Source organism: Cupressus sempervirens, chromosome 3 (genome assembly GCF_028749045.1).
Source record: "Cupressus sempervirens isolate cs-2001-9-10 chromosome 3, ASM2874904v1, whole genome shotgun sequence".
Taxonomy (NCBI): Eukaryota; Viridiplantae; Streptophyta; class Pinopsida; order Cupressales; family Cupressaceae; genus Cupressus; species Cupressus sempervirens.
Window position 1 is genome coordinate 1017222871 of NC_143120.1, and position 16213 is coordinate 1017239083.

The window sequence follows — 16213 nt, forward strand, 5'->3', positions numbered from 1 at the left end:
TGTAATAGATGTTCAAATGGTTGTCTAACTCTTGAAACAAAGAATGCAATAATCTATGGGTACTTCAACTTACCTTTACCACAATCAAAGTTATAATCATAGACCAAAACCCTAGAACTCTTTAAACTATTTGTGAAACCTTATAACTCAAAACTAATCTTGTCATCATCTTTTCACAATGTATTCAATGTTAGAATGTATTAAATATGTTGGTGTTTTTTTGCCCTAATTTTTAAGCATGACATCCTTCTCCATAGTTTGTTTAGGGACCCATGAACATGCTCACAAAAGATAAAGAGATTAAAGAGATATTATTATCAATCACAAAATTCAAAATCAAAATAGAAAATTTACCTTTTTTTGGATTTGAAATATTATCTACTAGGGTAAAGTAATATTTTCCACTAGGTCTAACTCCAAAAATGACCACCCAAGATTGTTCATATTTCTTTCTATATGGGGACTCTACTCTTTTGTTTAGCATTAGACTAACACTATCATTAGAAGATCTGACATCATTATTGTTGATTTTAGACTCCAAATTTGACCTGTCACTTGATTTATTATTTGAATTTTTTATTGGGCTTATAATTTCCTTTTCATGTCAAGTTAAAAATTTTCCCTCAAGAACCATGCAGAAAGTCATCCTAGCCAAACAATCCACATTTCCTACCCCACTTTTGTAGGAAACATTTTCATCTCCATCATCTAGATCTACATCTATATGACCAACAACTTCCTCATTTTCTAAAGACTATGGAAGTTGTTTATTTCCATTGAGTTCTCCCATCATGGATCTATCATCTAAAGGTTAGCAGAAAGGCATACCTCTCACTACTCCCTATAGAAACTCTTTATTCCACCCATCATCTCCCCTTTGATATTCATTAAATGACACAGAAAATTATGTTCTATTTTTTCTAAATACATTTTAGGATACATTATATCTAAAATAAAGTAAATAATTAAATTATAGTTTTTGAATATAGCATTGAGAGTTAATTAGTTATGCTTCTATAAATTATGGTCAAATTTTATCTACTAAAGAAAAACATTAAATTTTAAAGGTAGTTTAAACAAGTATGAATTAGAAAATATCAATGTTAACTTTGATAATCTTGAAATCATTTTTGAAGTCAGTGTTCAATTATTTGGCAAGTTGGGGCTATCAATATAGTATATTAATTGAAGAGGAGAGTGGATAGTTTTTCAAAATCTATGTGTTCAAGAGAGGAACATTTTGGAGTGGGGGATGATTTGGGAGGATTTGGGAAGGAGTTGTTGTAGTGGGTGATTTTTGTCTTCCTTTCTTTTCTTTAATTAGAATTTTTTAACTAGGATTTGTGTTTGTGAAGTCCCTTGGGCCTCCAAGCCTTCGTATAAGAGGGTCACTTTTCCTTTTGCTTACTTGGGCCACTTTCTTCCTCTTTTGAATTTTCAATTCCTTAGTTATGTAGATTTATGTTGTTTTTTTCCCTTTGATGTGGGTTCCCCTTCTCTTTGGATGCATGCTCATGATAGCGACAGGCTGGTTTGGACCCATTTGGGGATATTTTCCTTGTGTCAAGGATTTCGTTCAAAGGGGTTTGTCCCCAAGGATTTGTCCAATTTCAATGATGGTGTAGGAGCTTCTAGTCCATGGTGGCTTCCGAATATTTTTTTAGATTTTGGGATCTTATTATGTGGGCTCTTCTACTTCTCATTTTTGGGTTTTATGAACCCATTGGTTGTATATTTGGTGAATGAATTATGAAGCCCATGTGGGGAGTTATAATTATGGCTCTCAATCTCCTCTTTATGTGGTATCTATTTATTCTGACATGGATGGGCATGATTCTTGGCTAGGGATTTTACAAGGCTATAGTTGTTGCAGTGTTTTTTGGTAGGAGGATTCTTGTAGGTTTTCTACACTTGTTGATGTTTTTCCCCCTTTCACACTTTTCTATGGTTATTGGAACAAGATTGTCCAAAATCCTACATATGCTTTTGGCGTTTTCATATAGATCTTTGCCCATGGCTTTCTTTTTTGTAGGTAACATTTCCCTTGGCAAAGGGTTTCCTCCCTCGATTATTGAGGTGAATTATTTTGGATTTTTTATTCTTCTAAGGAGTCAATTTTAGCAATATGGTACTAATATAGGGATGATTAGTTACGTGACTATGATTAGAAGGAATTGGAGGACCCAATCTATTGGTAACAACTTACTCTTAGAGTGGATGGTAGATGTTGTGCTTTGGGACTATGATGGGGCCTCTACCCAAATGTTTTACCAGGTATTAAGGTTGGTCTTAGGTACTCTCTACTTGCAAAAGATGGTTGTTCTTGGAGGGATTGTGCTTTATTGTCTAAGTGTTATACCTGGAGCAAATATTGGGGTCTTTGGTTTTGGTTTCCCAATGTTAGCTTCTCAAGATGTACTATTTCATTGTACACTTGTGGGGGTCCACTCAACATCATATTATTTGGTGGTTTTTTATTTCTTCAAATGGGTTTTACCCTATTTTAGGGAGAGTAGATAGGAGCCAACAAAATTTTTGTTTCCTTTTGTTGTTGATGAGAACTGCTCTGGTTGGTTTTGAAGTAACTCCCTAAGGCTGGTGTTATTAGGATGAGAGGTACTATGGTGTTTCTCAAGTTAATCTAATGTACCATTGGAAGGTGATGGTTCCCCTTATGGGAGTGCAAGAGTGGTTGAGAGGTTTGTCTTTGAATTTCATCTTGAGTGGCCTCTCCCTTATTCTTATATAGGATTTTTTTTTTTTTTTTTTGCTAGATGCTAGACAATTGATACTAGTTTTCAAGGGCTCATTCTGGATTGGTGTTTTTGTGTAATTTGGGCACTTGATTTTCGGTCTTCTCACAACTTTTTGGTAAATTCTAGTGCTCAGATGGCTAGGAAGGGGGTTTGGTGTTTCCTCCTCCTTTTGGTGTACCTCTTCCATGTTCCCATTAAGGTGGAAAAGACATGTACAGCTCGGAGGTGGATCTATTTGGAGATATTTTATTTCACCATCAAGGGACTTTTCTCTCCTCAAAGTTGTTCAAAGTTAACAAGTGTGAAAAATTGGATTTTTTTTGTTGGTCATGTATAAGATGGCTTTATTGGCCTTTGGTTATCTTACATGCCCTTGTTGGTACTTGCATTGTAATTGGTTTGTCATTACCTTCTGTTATTCTACTAATAGGGTAACACCCCTCTTGTTGTGTTGATGACCTTCTCCATTTCTTTGTAGTTGTAAAGGGTCAAATCCTTACTAGCTACTTAGTTTATCAAAAACATAGTTTTTTTTTTCAAATTATGAACAATATTGTTGTTAGTTTAGTTATGAAAAATTATGTTGATAATTTAGATTGTTACTATTATATTACTATCTACTATTGGAGGTTATATAGTAGGATGGTAACCTCTCATAGTATATTTTTTTTTATATTGAACATGGGTGGCTAGTGTACTAGTTGTGGTTTTAGTTTGTGGGTAATTAATCAGCTAATAGTGATTCTATCATCGAGTTTTTGTTCCTTTTGGGCTAGACACCCATTTTTGAGTTCTTTTTAGTATTAAAAACATAATATATTAATCACATTAGTTTTGTTTCCTTAATACTTATCTTGGTGTCTTCTAATTTTTCTTGATGGTCTCGTCATGTTTCTGACTTAGTTAAGCATTAGTAACTCTCTTTTCTTCTTTATGGAGAGGTTATTATCAATTTTTAAGCATATCAAAACTTGATAATTCAAATATGTATGAAAATTTTTTTTTATTTCAAATCATTATTCAAGGATATTTTATGCATGTTCTCCATGATAATCAAGTTTTTTTCCATTTTTTAAAAATATGATGGAAAGCATATCAAAAAATTCTCTAAGAAAACTAAATTATAAAAAAAATAGTATGTTAGAAATAGATTATGATTAGATCTAAGAAAGAATTTGTTAACTCCTCTCTAAATTTTAGTAGAGGAATCCCAACTATCAATTCTGCTCTCACTTAATATTATCTTCATGTATATAATATTTAATCTATAATAATTTAATGAATTGGATTAATATTTGATATTTCCTATCTTATTCTTCATCTAGTATTAATTTAGAAACCATTTATGTGATACAACAATGAAGAGGTGTTTATGATCTACTATTGATTTTAATGTTGTTTAACTTGTGAAGAGGGTAACTACATGGAATTCAAAAATTCATACCTTTTCATAGATTGGAAGAAACCTTTTCATAAATTAGATAGGGAGGAGACTACAAAATGATGACTATATTGTTATTTGACTTATATAAGCATTTATGTTATCTACAATTTATTTTTATATTTAAATCACATTCAAAAGAATGTCATGATATATAGGATTTCAAAATATTATTAGGTCTACTTGTTTTAGATATTTTGCTACTACAATGGTAAGAAAGTAATAGTAAAATGATATATTAGGTTTTAGCACTTGATTGTTCATATCTCTACTTCACTCAATCTCTTTCTTCTAGTCCCTTTTTGATTGATTTACACATCAACTTAACACTTCCTTTGTTTATTCTTCACAATAATATTTTGCTCGATTTGCCTTCTAACAATCACTTTCTTCTTCAATTTGATCATCTTCAATCATCAACATCAACAACAATAAACATCGTGTTCATCCCTTAAATAGAAAACTTTTTTCATTCCTCTAGAATCTTCCAAGTTTTTCCTTTTAATCACAATCGTTATATCTTCAACAGTCTTAGATTCATTGAAGCTAGACTCTCAAGAAATATACTTCCCCCTTAAAATTTGTGCTACATTTCAAATTGATAAATATTCTTCATTAGATCTCCTTTGAATTTTTTTAGTCATTCATATCATAACAACTTCATCCTTATCATTGAAAATTCTTGAGCAATCTTAATTTTCATCAAATGTGAGCCTCAAATTAAATCTTTTTGAAACTTGTTCTTGTTATTCTTACTCAATGAACATTACAACTTGTTTAGTCTATATTAGACTCAGTTAACATTTTAGTTGCTCAGTTAATACTAACTTCTTCACTTCTTTATCAAGTTCTTGGTAACAACTATAGTAGCTCAATTAATATTGTGCTCCTTCATTCACTGACTAAATTGCCTTGCATATACATGATCTTCAACACTTAATAAAATCATGTAAAACAATCAAACCATAATTAGACTATTAGAGTCTAACTTATTCAAGTGCCAATTAAATATCATGTGCTTAACACCACTTATAACATCATACTTTCTACTTTAGTTCTCTTCATCAATCAAATGATATGGCACTCTACTGAACTAGCATAATGTGTAACTTATTAGGGATTGACATAAATGACAACATAACAACTAATATGAATCTTCAACATACATTAACAACATTATCAGTTGGGGCTAACACATTTATCTCAATGTGCTTCTAGTATAGATCTCCCAACGTTTGGATATGTAGCTTCATATTTCCACACTCAAGAACATAGTTTTCCTTAGAAAATTTTTGTTCTTCCCTCTCCATTATTCAGACCTTTTCCTCAAGTTTTTAAACATTATCTTTCAAAAGGCCATGTATCTAGTACTATTTGTTGGTCCACTTAGTAATGATTATACTAAGAGAAGGGTGAATCAATATGTTGCAAATAACTTTGAGTCTTCTTCTAATCTTACCTCACACTAGTACACTAACATAGATAACTATAAATTAACTAGTTAGGATTAAGAAAAAATAATCAACATAAAAGTATCATCACAAAACACACAAAATATTACAATGACATTTTCAAGTGTCACATGGTCAAGTGATTTGGTATAGACCTGTGAGAGTCTTTGACCAATTAGAAGTCGCTTAGTTAGAGGACCTAGAACACAATATAATGGGCCATCCTATTAGGGGATTTGATACAAAGAACTAGTTAGAGTTCAACCTCAATGGGATTTGTTGATGTAATGTTGAGAGAATAATAGTGGGATTGACACATATATAGAATAGCTACTTCACGTATCTTGATGTAGATCAGTTTTATGCTCTTGGACTAGTCTACAAATTTCTCTACTCTTCCTTGCCTCTACAACTCAGACCCTTGCACAAATAGAATTCACTAAAGTTTTATTACTTATATAGATTGTTTGTTTAGAAACAATTTAAATTCAAATTATTTCCTCTCCCTTTGATGTAATAGTACCTACTCCAATAACGGAGATGTCAGGTATGAGCCACTTGCTTCTTAAAGTGTCAATCACATGTCACTTGCTTTTGTACTCCATCCAACTAACTTGGCTTCATCCTTTCTTATTGACCATTAGTCACACTATTATTTTGTCTTGACTTCTTGCTTTGTGTGCTTACCTACTTAACCCAACTTTTCTAGATATGATTACACTCATGATTTCCTTCACTAGGCATGTTCTTAACATATCTTAAGTGACACATGTAGATGTGAGGTACACTCATGTGCTCATGTTCCATCATTGATCACAGTATTGTACCAGTTGGTACTATTTCTCTTTGATATTTATGCCAAGAAGTCATGTGTTAACTATAATTCTTAACAATTTCATAATAAAGGTGATATATTAAGAAGAGATTTAATAAGGAGGTCCATCATTTATGATTTTTTGGATAATATTATTCATAGTTATGGATCAAGTGGTGTTAAAACAATAAAGAAATGAGTAATTTTATTGAAGTTCAAATTGGAAGATGAGATTCAAATATTATGATCATCACAAAGATTATGTTTCAATGGAGACTTAAACTAGTTTAAACCAAATTGGATATTACATAGTGGAAATCACTTCAAAATATAAATTAAGGATAAGAAATATTTAGGACATTAGAAGAGGGCTTTTCAAGAATCTCTAAGCCTCTAGGTGATGCCACATTTTAAAAATGAAATAAATCTATGATTAGAAGATGTGGCCATTATATAATCAAAGGAAGATAAAAATATAGATTTAAAAACTAGATTCTAGACAAAATTATACATGGGCTCATAAGGAATAAAGAAACTTGTAATGTTATATACCCCACATATAAATAATGCTTAAACTCCAAGTATACAATTTGTTTTACATATTTTAAAGTGTTCTAAAGCATCATAAACCGAAATATGAGTTAATTTCTTTCTCAAAGTATGAACCCTTAAGCTCAAAAGATTACCAAGTTGTTTTCTTCAAACATAAGTTTCCTATATAACCATTTATAAGATTATTATTTTCCTCCTCCAAGAAATATTTGTAGTACATTATAGTTCTTACCAACCTATAAAACAAAAGGAAGGTTTAAAATTAGGCTTTTTGATTAGAAGATCTTAAATTTTATAGGGAACTATTTTCAATCAACATTGTGTAATTTAGTGAACTTCTTCACTTGAAAGATAAATATACACTAGGATTATCATATATAATGTATCATCTTAAAATGGAAGCACTTTCATGTTAAGAGTGTTTAGCCCTGAGTAAGTGGTATGTGATCATGTCAAGCGCCTCGAATTAGTCTCTGCACAGATCTAGCTATTTTCCCCCGTTCTTCTACTCTCTCTATTTTCAGCCTATTTTTGAAAACTTACTATGTGAAGCTAAGGATCAAACAAACAAAAAAAAAACCATTTTTCTTGTAGATACAGGAGTGGAATATCAATTTGAAGAGCATATTTGGATACCCTTTTCATCGAACTCGTGAGATTTGCAAATAGAAATTTTGTTAGAGTAGTGCAAGTTAAGATCAACTTTTCAAGGTACAATTGTTCCTTAGGATAAGATTGTGCCCCACTATTAAAGTCAAGGTTGACCTCCCTTCAAAAAGGCAAAATATCTCTGGGTTTTTTTTGTCTTGACATTTCTAGCCCACAATAGGTTGTGAAATTCCCCAAAACTATGTACAAACATCAAAAAACAACATTTTCCATATTCGAGGTTAGTATTTGTCTTTGATCTATTTCACGATTTAAGCTCATACTTTCTCAAAATAGAAAGACCATTGTTCACCTTCTTTCTCCCTATTCTCCATCACATTATCCATTTCTGCATCAATCACTTTCTTGTGCTTGATCAATTTGGATAATTCCTTTTAGAAATTAGGGTTAAGAAAGGAAAATCCTTAAAACCTTATTTTCTTTCTATTCATTTCAGTGAACTTGACATGCTTATGCTTTTGTTTTGTTTTGTGGAATTAGATGCCCTATTGTGTTTTGAGGTGTTATATTTCATTTCATATTTGTTAGTTTATTTCTTGCATTAAGATTAGATTTTGTTTATTCTTTTGCATTTTAATTTAAAAATATACAAAAAATTTGCAAACTTTCTTAAAAAATACAAAAATATTTATGCTTTATGTTTTCTTCGTTTAGTTCATTTGCATTGCATTAGTTTATGAGCTTGATTACTTCTAGTCCTACTTCTAATCTTAGGGTTAGATGCAATTGTAGACTTATGGGTACCTTTGAGCCTGAGTCTTCTTCTCCTTTCTTTAGGATTCTAGATGAGCCTTTGATTCTTCTTGATTCTCATCCTCTTATGGAGAAAAAATTTTCTCACTCATCTCATGATGAGGATAATGCTTTAAGTGTTCCTCCTGAACAAGTCCAAAAGATTTCAAATGAACTTGATAAAATGAGTAATTGGCTTCTTCAAGGAAACCATAATCAAGATTCTATTCAAGCTATTGAGGCTCTTAATAAATTTCTTCATGAAAGTGACCAAGGTGTTAATATTTTGTGTGGTATTACTCACCTTGTGCATTTAAATGTTAAACCTTTAGCTCAAGAAGCTTAAGATTTAAGGTTTGTTCCTCCTGTCACTAGTGTAGAACCTTCTTTTCTTCTTCCTAGTGTTCCTATTTATACTCCTTTGGTGACTATGATGGTTTTCTCTATCCCTATGAGTGTTCCTCATGTTCCCTTCCTACATCACAACGTTCTTATCATATTGTTCCTTTTACATATTCTACTCCTCTGCCAACAGTAGTTCCTAGTGTTCCTCCAGTTGTGTCTTCCATTCTTGCAGCTTCTTACACTTTACCTAGTATATCTAATGTTATTATTCCTCTTATTCCTTCCCATGATTCTACAATTATCAGTTTGGCTAAAACTATGTCATCTTTACTACAACAACTTGCATCATTGACTCAAAAAAAAATTAGTATTCCTACTTGTGACATGGGAAGTCCTTTTTCTCAAGATATTATTTGTACTGTCATCCTTTAGCAAGTCGATATGCCTTGCCTTGAGAATTATAATGGTAAGGGAGACCCTATTCATCATGTTAAAACATTTCAAATCCTTTGTAGTGATTATGCTCATGATCATAGGATTTTAGCTAAATTTTTTGCTTGAACTTTTTGTGACAAGGCCTTACAACGGTTTTTTTCTTTGACTCATAATTCTATTCATTCATTTCCTCAACTTGATAATTATTTTATTAAACCATTTTAAAAAAACATTGGCCCACAAGTGTCTTTGATTGATTTGATGCATTGTAAACAAAATTCTAAAGAAAATTTAATTGAATTCATTGGTAGATTTAAGCATTTGCATGCTTAGATTTCCTATCATGTTCCTAATATTGATATTCAATGTATATTTATTTCAAATTTTTAAAAGGATATTAGAGATAATATTTTTATTACTGAACTTTTTTGCAACAACTTGTGTAGTGCTTCATCATTATCAATTACAATTGAAACTTAACCCTGAATTGAAGCCTCAACTTAAACCTCGGCAACAACTTGAGAAAAAATTACCTTAGAAACTTTTGATTACCTTTGATGATTCTGATATTATTAAAGCTCTTGATGGTCCCCTTTATATTCATGCTAAGATTATTGAGATACTTGCTCAAGTTTGTGTTGTTGATCCTACGTCCTTGCTCAATGTTATTATAGAAGAAAATCCATTTATAAAAAGTTTCCAAATGTGATTTTTATGATAAATCAGATGTATGGATTCAAACTTGTAATGGTTTTCTTTATCCATCATTTGGTTCTATTGATTTACTAGTTGAACTTTGTGGAAAGATTGTGAACAACACCTTTGTTGTTGTTCTTAATTTTGATCGGTTTCAAGATAAGCTTGGTTTATCATGGTTAAATTTAATGCATAAGTGTCTTAAGTTTTTTATTATGATGAAGTGAAGATAGTTAATCATAGATTATATCATACTTCTAGGCCCATGGATTCTTCTATCATTGACTTCTTTTATCTTTCATTACCTAATGCATGTCCTTTTCAACCTGATCATGTTTTCTGGTCATATCAAGTCTATAAGCATCGTAAGATTCTTAAATTAACTTTACCTCCCATGGATCTTAATTGTGATCTTTTGCCTACACCTTCCACACCTCCTTTATCTATGGCTTCTACATCTATTAATCAAGCTCCTCATGTTGCTTGTCAATGTACTAATAATCCTATTAATCCTTTTATAGAACCTATGAAGGATCCCGTAATTGTTCCTCCTAGATCTCAACAAATTTCAAGTAAGAAAAAATGTAATTGATTTGCTAAAAAATGCCATAAAAAGCATCATGCTCAAGCTAAAGCTCATAATTTCGTTATTCAATAATCTTTACCTTCTTTGGATACAACTATGCATGATGTGTTAGAAGAAGTTATTACTAATAATGATGTTAAGCTGCATGATTCTAATGATTCTATTTGTATCTTAGATCCTAATTTGATTAATCTATATGATGAAGATACTCTTGATGATACTGATGATGTTAATGATGAATATGAAACTATTGACATTGATATTTATTTACCTAATATGCTTTCCTCACAATTGACACTTACACCTAGTATTGAACATTGTGATTCTCAAGAGGATCCTTGTTTGGAACTGGCTATCATTCCTACTATGTTGGATATAGTCCCTCTTGCAAGTTACCCACCTTCCCTAAATGACATAAAATGAGATGGGGAGATTAGGCGACACACTTGATTTTCTTGTTCTTCATGGTAGACTTTGTTGTGTATTTTTCTATTGTATTATGCTTCTCTCGTAATGCATTTACTAAATATTGTTACATTTTTTATATGATTTGTATTACATTATTAGTGCAAGGTGATAAAAGAATTGACCTATTGTGTTATTCCTCTATATGTAATTCTATTCTTCCATATTTTGTACTTGTTCTATTTTCCATACATGTTAACTTGTGTAGTCTACTTGGATCCAGAACTTGGTAGCATTGATTCTTTTTGGTCTCTAGGTCTTGGTCCAAAATGATTCTCCTTTGTATCTCTTATGTGATCTTTCCTCCTTTTTGATTGTTTTTCTATTTTTTTTTGGGAATGATGTCAATTAATTTTCAATAATATCATATATATTAGCTTATGATCATATTGACCCCATAGTAGGTAGATCCCTTATGTGTTCTTTGTATGTTTATGTGTTTTTTTACCTTGAATTGTGTTTTTCTAGGGGCATCTCAGAGTGGAAATGTAATCAGTGGAGTTGTTTATGTTTTTCTCAAAGCCATTGCTCGTATTAAAGTGTTAGCAAGGACTTTAATGTAGGGGCATATGCTCTGCTCACTTATTTGACACACACACTTTTCAATACACATATATTATTTTTCAAGATATTTTTTCTCCCTTTTTGGATTAATGACTAATCCTTAAAGCATGGATTTATATTTTAGGATCTCTTAATCCCTCTAGTTTCAAATATATTTTTGATCCCTTAAGGTTGAAGGTGTCCTTAAGATTAGATCTCTTTTTCTTTTTGGTTTTACTATTATAGAATAGAATATTCATGAGGGTGAATCCTTGATGGGTTGACTAGTGAATAGCCACATTCACTAGGCAATTCAATTCCATCTTTCCAGTTGTGCAGTTTTCTTGCATGGTTCACAATGAGATATCATGTTCTTATTGGGCGAGATAATCACACTCTTTTTCTTTTTCTCTTTTTCTAGAGATGTCTCTCTTGTTGTGATCTCAGAGTTGACAAAGACTTAAGTCTTTGGGGGCTTGAGGATCTCTTTATCCCTTTGATTTTAATAAGATTGTCCTTTCATTAAGATCTACTTTACCAAGAGTTTGTATCAAGTCCATACTCTTGCTAAAGTGGTGGCCTTCTTCCATCATATTGACATCCACTATCTATGATTGAAGTTATTATCTACCTTCTATGAAGTGTTTCCACCTACATGAAGTGAAGTTCTACTATCGATCAAGCATTCAAGTGTTCAAGCATTCAAGTATTCAATTCATCAAGGAGATCCATTGTTAGCCATTGAAGGATTCAATCTTTATCGAGCCTTCTTGTTGAAGATTTCTCTATTTATCTTCATCCAAGTTTTTCCTATGCAAAGATACATTCAAGATTAGTGTTGAATCATTGATTTGAGACTCTTACATACATTTCTACCCATTAAAGTAAGAGACATTAGGTTCACAAAAATGTAAGATGGAATATAGGGTTCACTAGGATGCATAAACAAACTAGGAAACTTAGGCCTATCTCCTACTTATATTGGAGGGAAGATGATCCACAACGCTCAAGAAGGCTCAAGCATTGAGTCCAAATGCAATTATCCTTCACTATAATGGAGGCGAGCATTGTAATAAATTAAATATTTTATTCTTTATTATTGGTGATGGAAGAATTGACATTGATGTCAAACGGCTTCACTAGTAAGAATAAGATTGTTAGTAGAACCACTATCAATGTCAAAGGGACAAAAGATGAAGCCATGTTAGGAAAAATCTTAGATCAATATAATAATCACAATTAGTAAATTAGGGACAAAATACTACAATATACTATTGATGATGAGTACACTATAATGAAACTAGTAGTCCCTTGATTATATTTGAAGATGCTGAACATCTAAGAAATAATGGTGAGAATAATATAGGTGTTGGTAGCAATATTACAAAGCTCTGACTTAAGACAGAAAAAATAGTAGAACATAAACAACCATATGTAAATGAGACAGTAACTTCTGTTTTAATGCCCTAGCTTAGGTGATTTAGCATGAGTAGGAGGTATCTGCACATCATAAATCTTGATCAAAATTTATGCTCAAGGATCCTCAACTTACCATAAAAGCACAAAAATACTATTATTCTTTATTATTTTAAAGAAAAATTTGGAGAAGCATTGCACTAATCCTTTTTAAGGTGATCTTCATAGTCATCACAAACAAGGCATCATCCTCAGTAGGTGGAAAAATATGGTAAATGTGTTGATAACCAACTTACCAAACTCTTGTAATAAAAACCTAGAAATCATTTTTTATTTGATAGTCACTATATCCAAATTGACAAACATATTAAAGAGAACTTGTCAATGGACCATTAATGTGACAACTAAATAAAAATGTCCAATCGATATTATGGCAAATGATCAAGAGCAATTTGAATAGAAACTAGATGCATCACATAATAAGATCTCACTGGTGTATTTAAAGTACATGTTTAAATATAAGCATTACCTATAGTTGGCTTGTTAGAGGTTGTAGATGATAAACATTACTAAGAGAGAATTCATCACTGACTGATAAAGTGAAAAACATTACTAAATACTATAGATTGTTTTAGTAATTATAGCATAGAATAGCACAAACATAATGTTTCTTCAACATAGCTAAATAACCCTGCATAACTATCTTCTTTAGCTCAACTTTTGGCATTGGTGTAGCTGTAAATGTTAAACTCCTCCTAAGCTCCAAGTGATATATGTTGGTAAGAAAAAATCTAACTATGCAAATGGTAGAAATTAATATTATTATAACTGACTTTTGTATATATGGACAACTTGGTTATAATAAACATTGAGTTCAGATTTAATATTATGGAGTCAAGAGGAATAATTAAAATAGGAAGAACAACTATGATGATGACCAACATTTTTGGATATGACAGAGATATATTTGGCAATATAAATGTAATGAAGATGATACCAAAATTAAAATAGAGTATTCCAATATCCTAGAGATATCATTTAACACCAATGTCCGTCCATCAAATAAATTGCAATGAAATTACCTAATTTTTCATCCCATGTGTAATAAGTAGCTCCTTAGATTGGGGAGTACTAACATTCAAACCTAAATTCATAGAAAGGGAACAAGTTTGACCCATAGGCCTTGAAACATTGAAAATGAATCTAACATTCTTAGATAATAGAAATAAACATTGATGAGTTTATTAGATCAAGTCATCTTACAAATCGTGGGCAATATGTACAACATTTTGAGTGGGTGTATGTAAAATTTGAGCCTTATTCAAGTTTAAATTGAGTTTACTATTGTATCTACACACTAGTATTCATTAGATCTCTTTTTGGAAAATAGAGTAGGTTACTAATATTTTTTCAAAAATGGGTTTACTAAACCTTGTTGATGTTGTTTTTAACTTTTAGGCAAAAAAATTTAACATCGTAAAATACAGAAGCACAAACTTAAGGGCTCTTTTCCTAGACCAAGATAAAATGTGAAGAAATTAAGAGTGGAAGGAGATTGACTTCATGATTAGTTATTAGAAACCATGACACATGGAAAGCATGGGCAAGAAAAGGAAGTAGGGGATAGGAGATGCTTTTATCATACCTACTTTTTGAAAAAATAGGGTTTTTGATTCCTCAAGGGTGAGCCTTCAAATGCAAATGACATGGTGTGAGTAGAGGTAGGTTATTGCCGATATGGAGGGAGAGTAAATGCTAGAAGAGTTTCTAGTTTCACAATCATTTTTATACAATCAATTTAATCTACATCTTGCAATCAATTCGAGAATCTATACCCAAGCTATAGAGTTAATCAATGGAGAGCAAAAATGGTAAAAAAATGTGATAACCCAAAGTTAATCCACCATATATAGAAATGTACACATGAAATCATATATATGCAGTGCCAAATGATATAACATGATAGAGCAGTTAAGAGAAGAACAAGAAGCAAAGATTTAGCTAAAATCACAATACGTATTTGGTTGCAATCACAAAACACAAGAAGCCAAGATCATTCAACTCTGTAACAAATATAAACCCAAGAAAACCCAAAATGTAAATCGATACCTATTTGTAGACCAATACAACAATGTTGAAAAACCAGAGCAAATAAAATTGAGGGCAAAATGAAAATGACAATATATTTTAGTAGACCAAAAGTTATGACCAAAAAAAGAGGTTTGGTAGACATGAAAAAATGTTTTTTATCATTAATTTGGAATTCTTGCTTTTCTAAAATTGGAATTAAAATAGATATTGGAGCAATACCAACTATTTGGAAGGAAGATCAAATCCTTGAATTGGGGGATAAATGAGGATATGGAATTCTCATTTTCTCATATTCCAATTCTCATTTCGTCGACCCAAATAGTGGATTAAGATTTTTTTATAATTCACAATAATAATTCTCGTTGATATCCACAAACCAAACGGGCCCTTAAGAACTTATAAGTCTATTTAAAAATTAAAAAAAGAGAGTATATTTTTATAAGAGCAAGTAGAGGGGATGTGTGGGACCCACACCCACCCATCACCTTCAACATATTCCTCCAAACACCTCATGTAGGGCTAAACGAGTAATGGAAAAGTCAACAAAAAATATTTAATTGCAAACATACACCTTTAACTTACCATTGCATTAATTACTTTCTTTAAAAAGGCACTCCTCCTTACCAAAGGATCCACTTGGTGGGTGCTAGATAGATAAGCATGGCCTTTAATATGGAAGGCTTGCAGTGGACACTTGTTATGTGTGGTCACGCCCACCCCTCCTTTCAAACTTGAAACTTCATTCTGTATGGGGGCCTACACTTGGGATTGGTGCACTCTATCCTTGGGGAGCACCCAAGAGTGATAATGTTGGCCTTGGAAAGTGGCCAAGTGGTGTGGGTTAGGGGTACGAGTAGGTAATTAAGGGAATTTAGTTTAGAATTGGTAAATGCTAATGTTGTTTAGTACTTTCTTTTATTGTCTATTAGGATTAGTATGTATAATGTGTCATGGAATAGGTTGGTATTTTGTTATTAGAAAGTTTAAGGTTTCCTTTTATATTTGGTTATATGATTTGCTTAGAGTTTTATATTAGTAAAGTTGTATATAGTTAGTGACTTTGCTATAGCAAATAGCGTAGTTAGGGGATAGTTGTTAGTGTTAGATTATTAAATGAGGAGTAGTATTATATGCTATAATATCATTTGTATTTTTTGTACATTTTTAAATTGTTTTAAATTTAAAGTTATTTTAATTAATGTTAACTTTAGTGGTTAATTA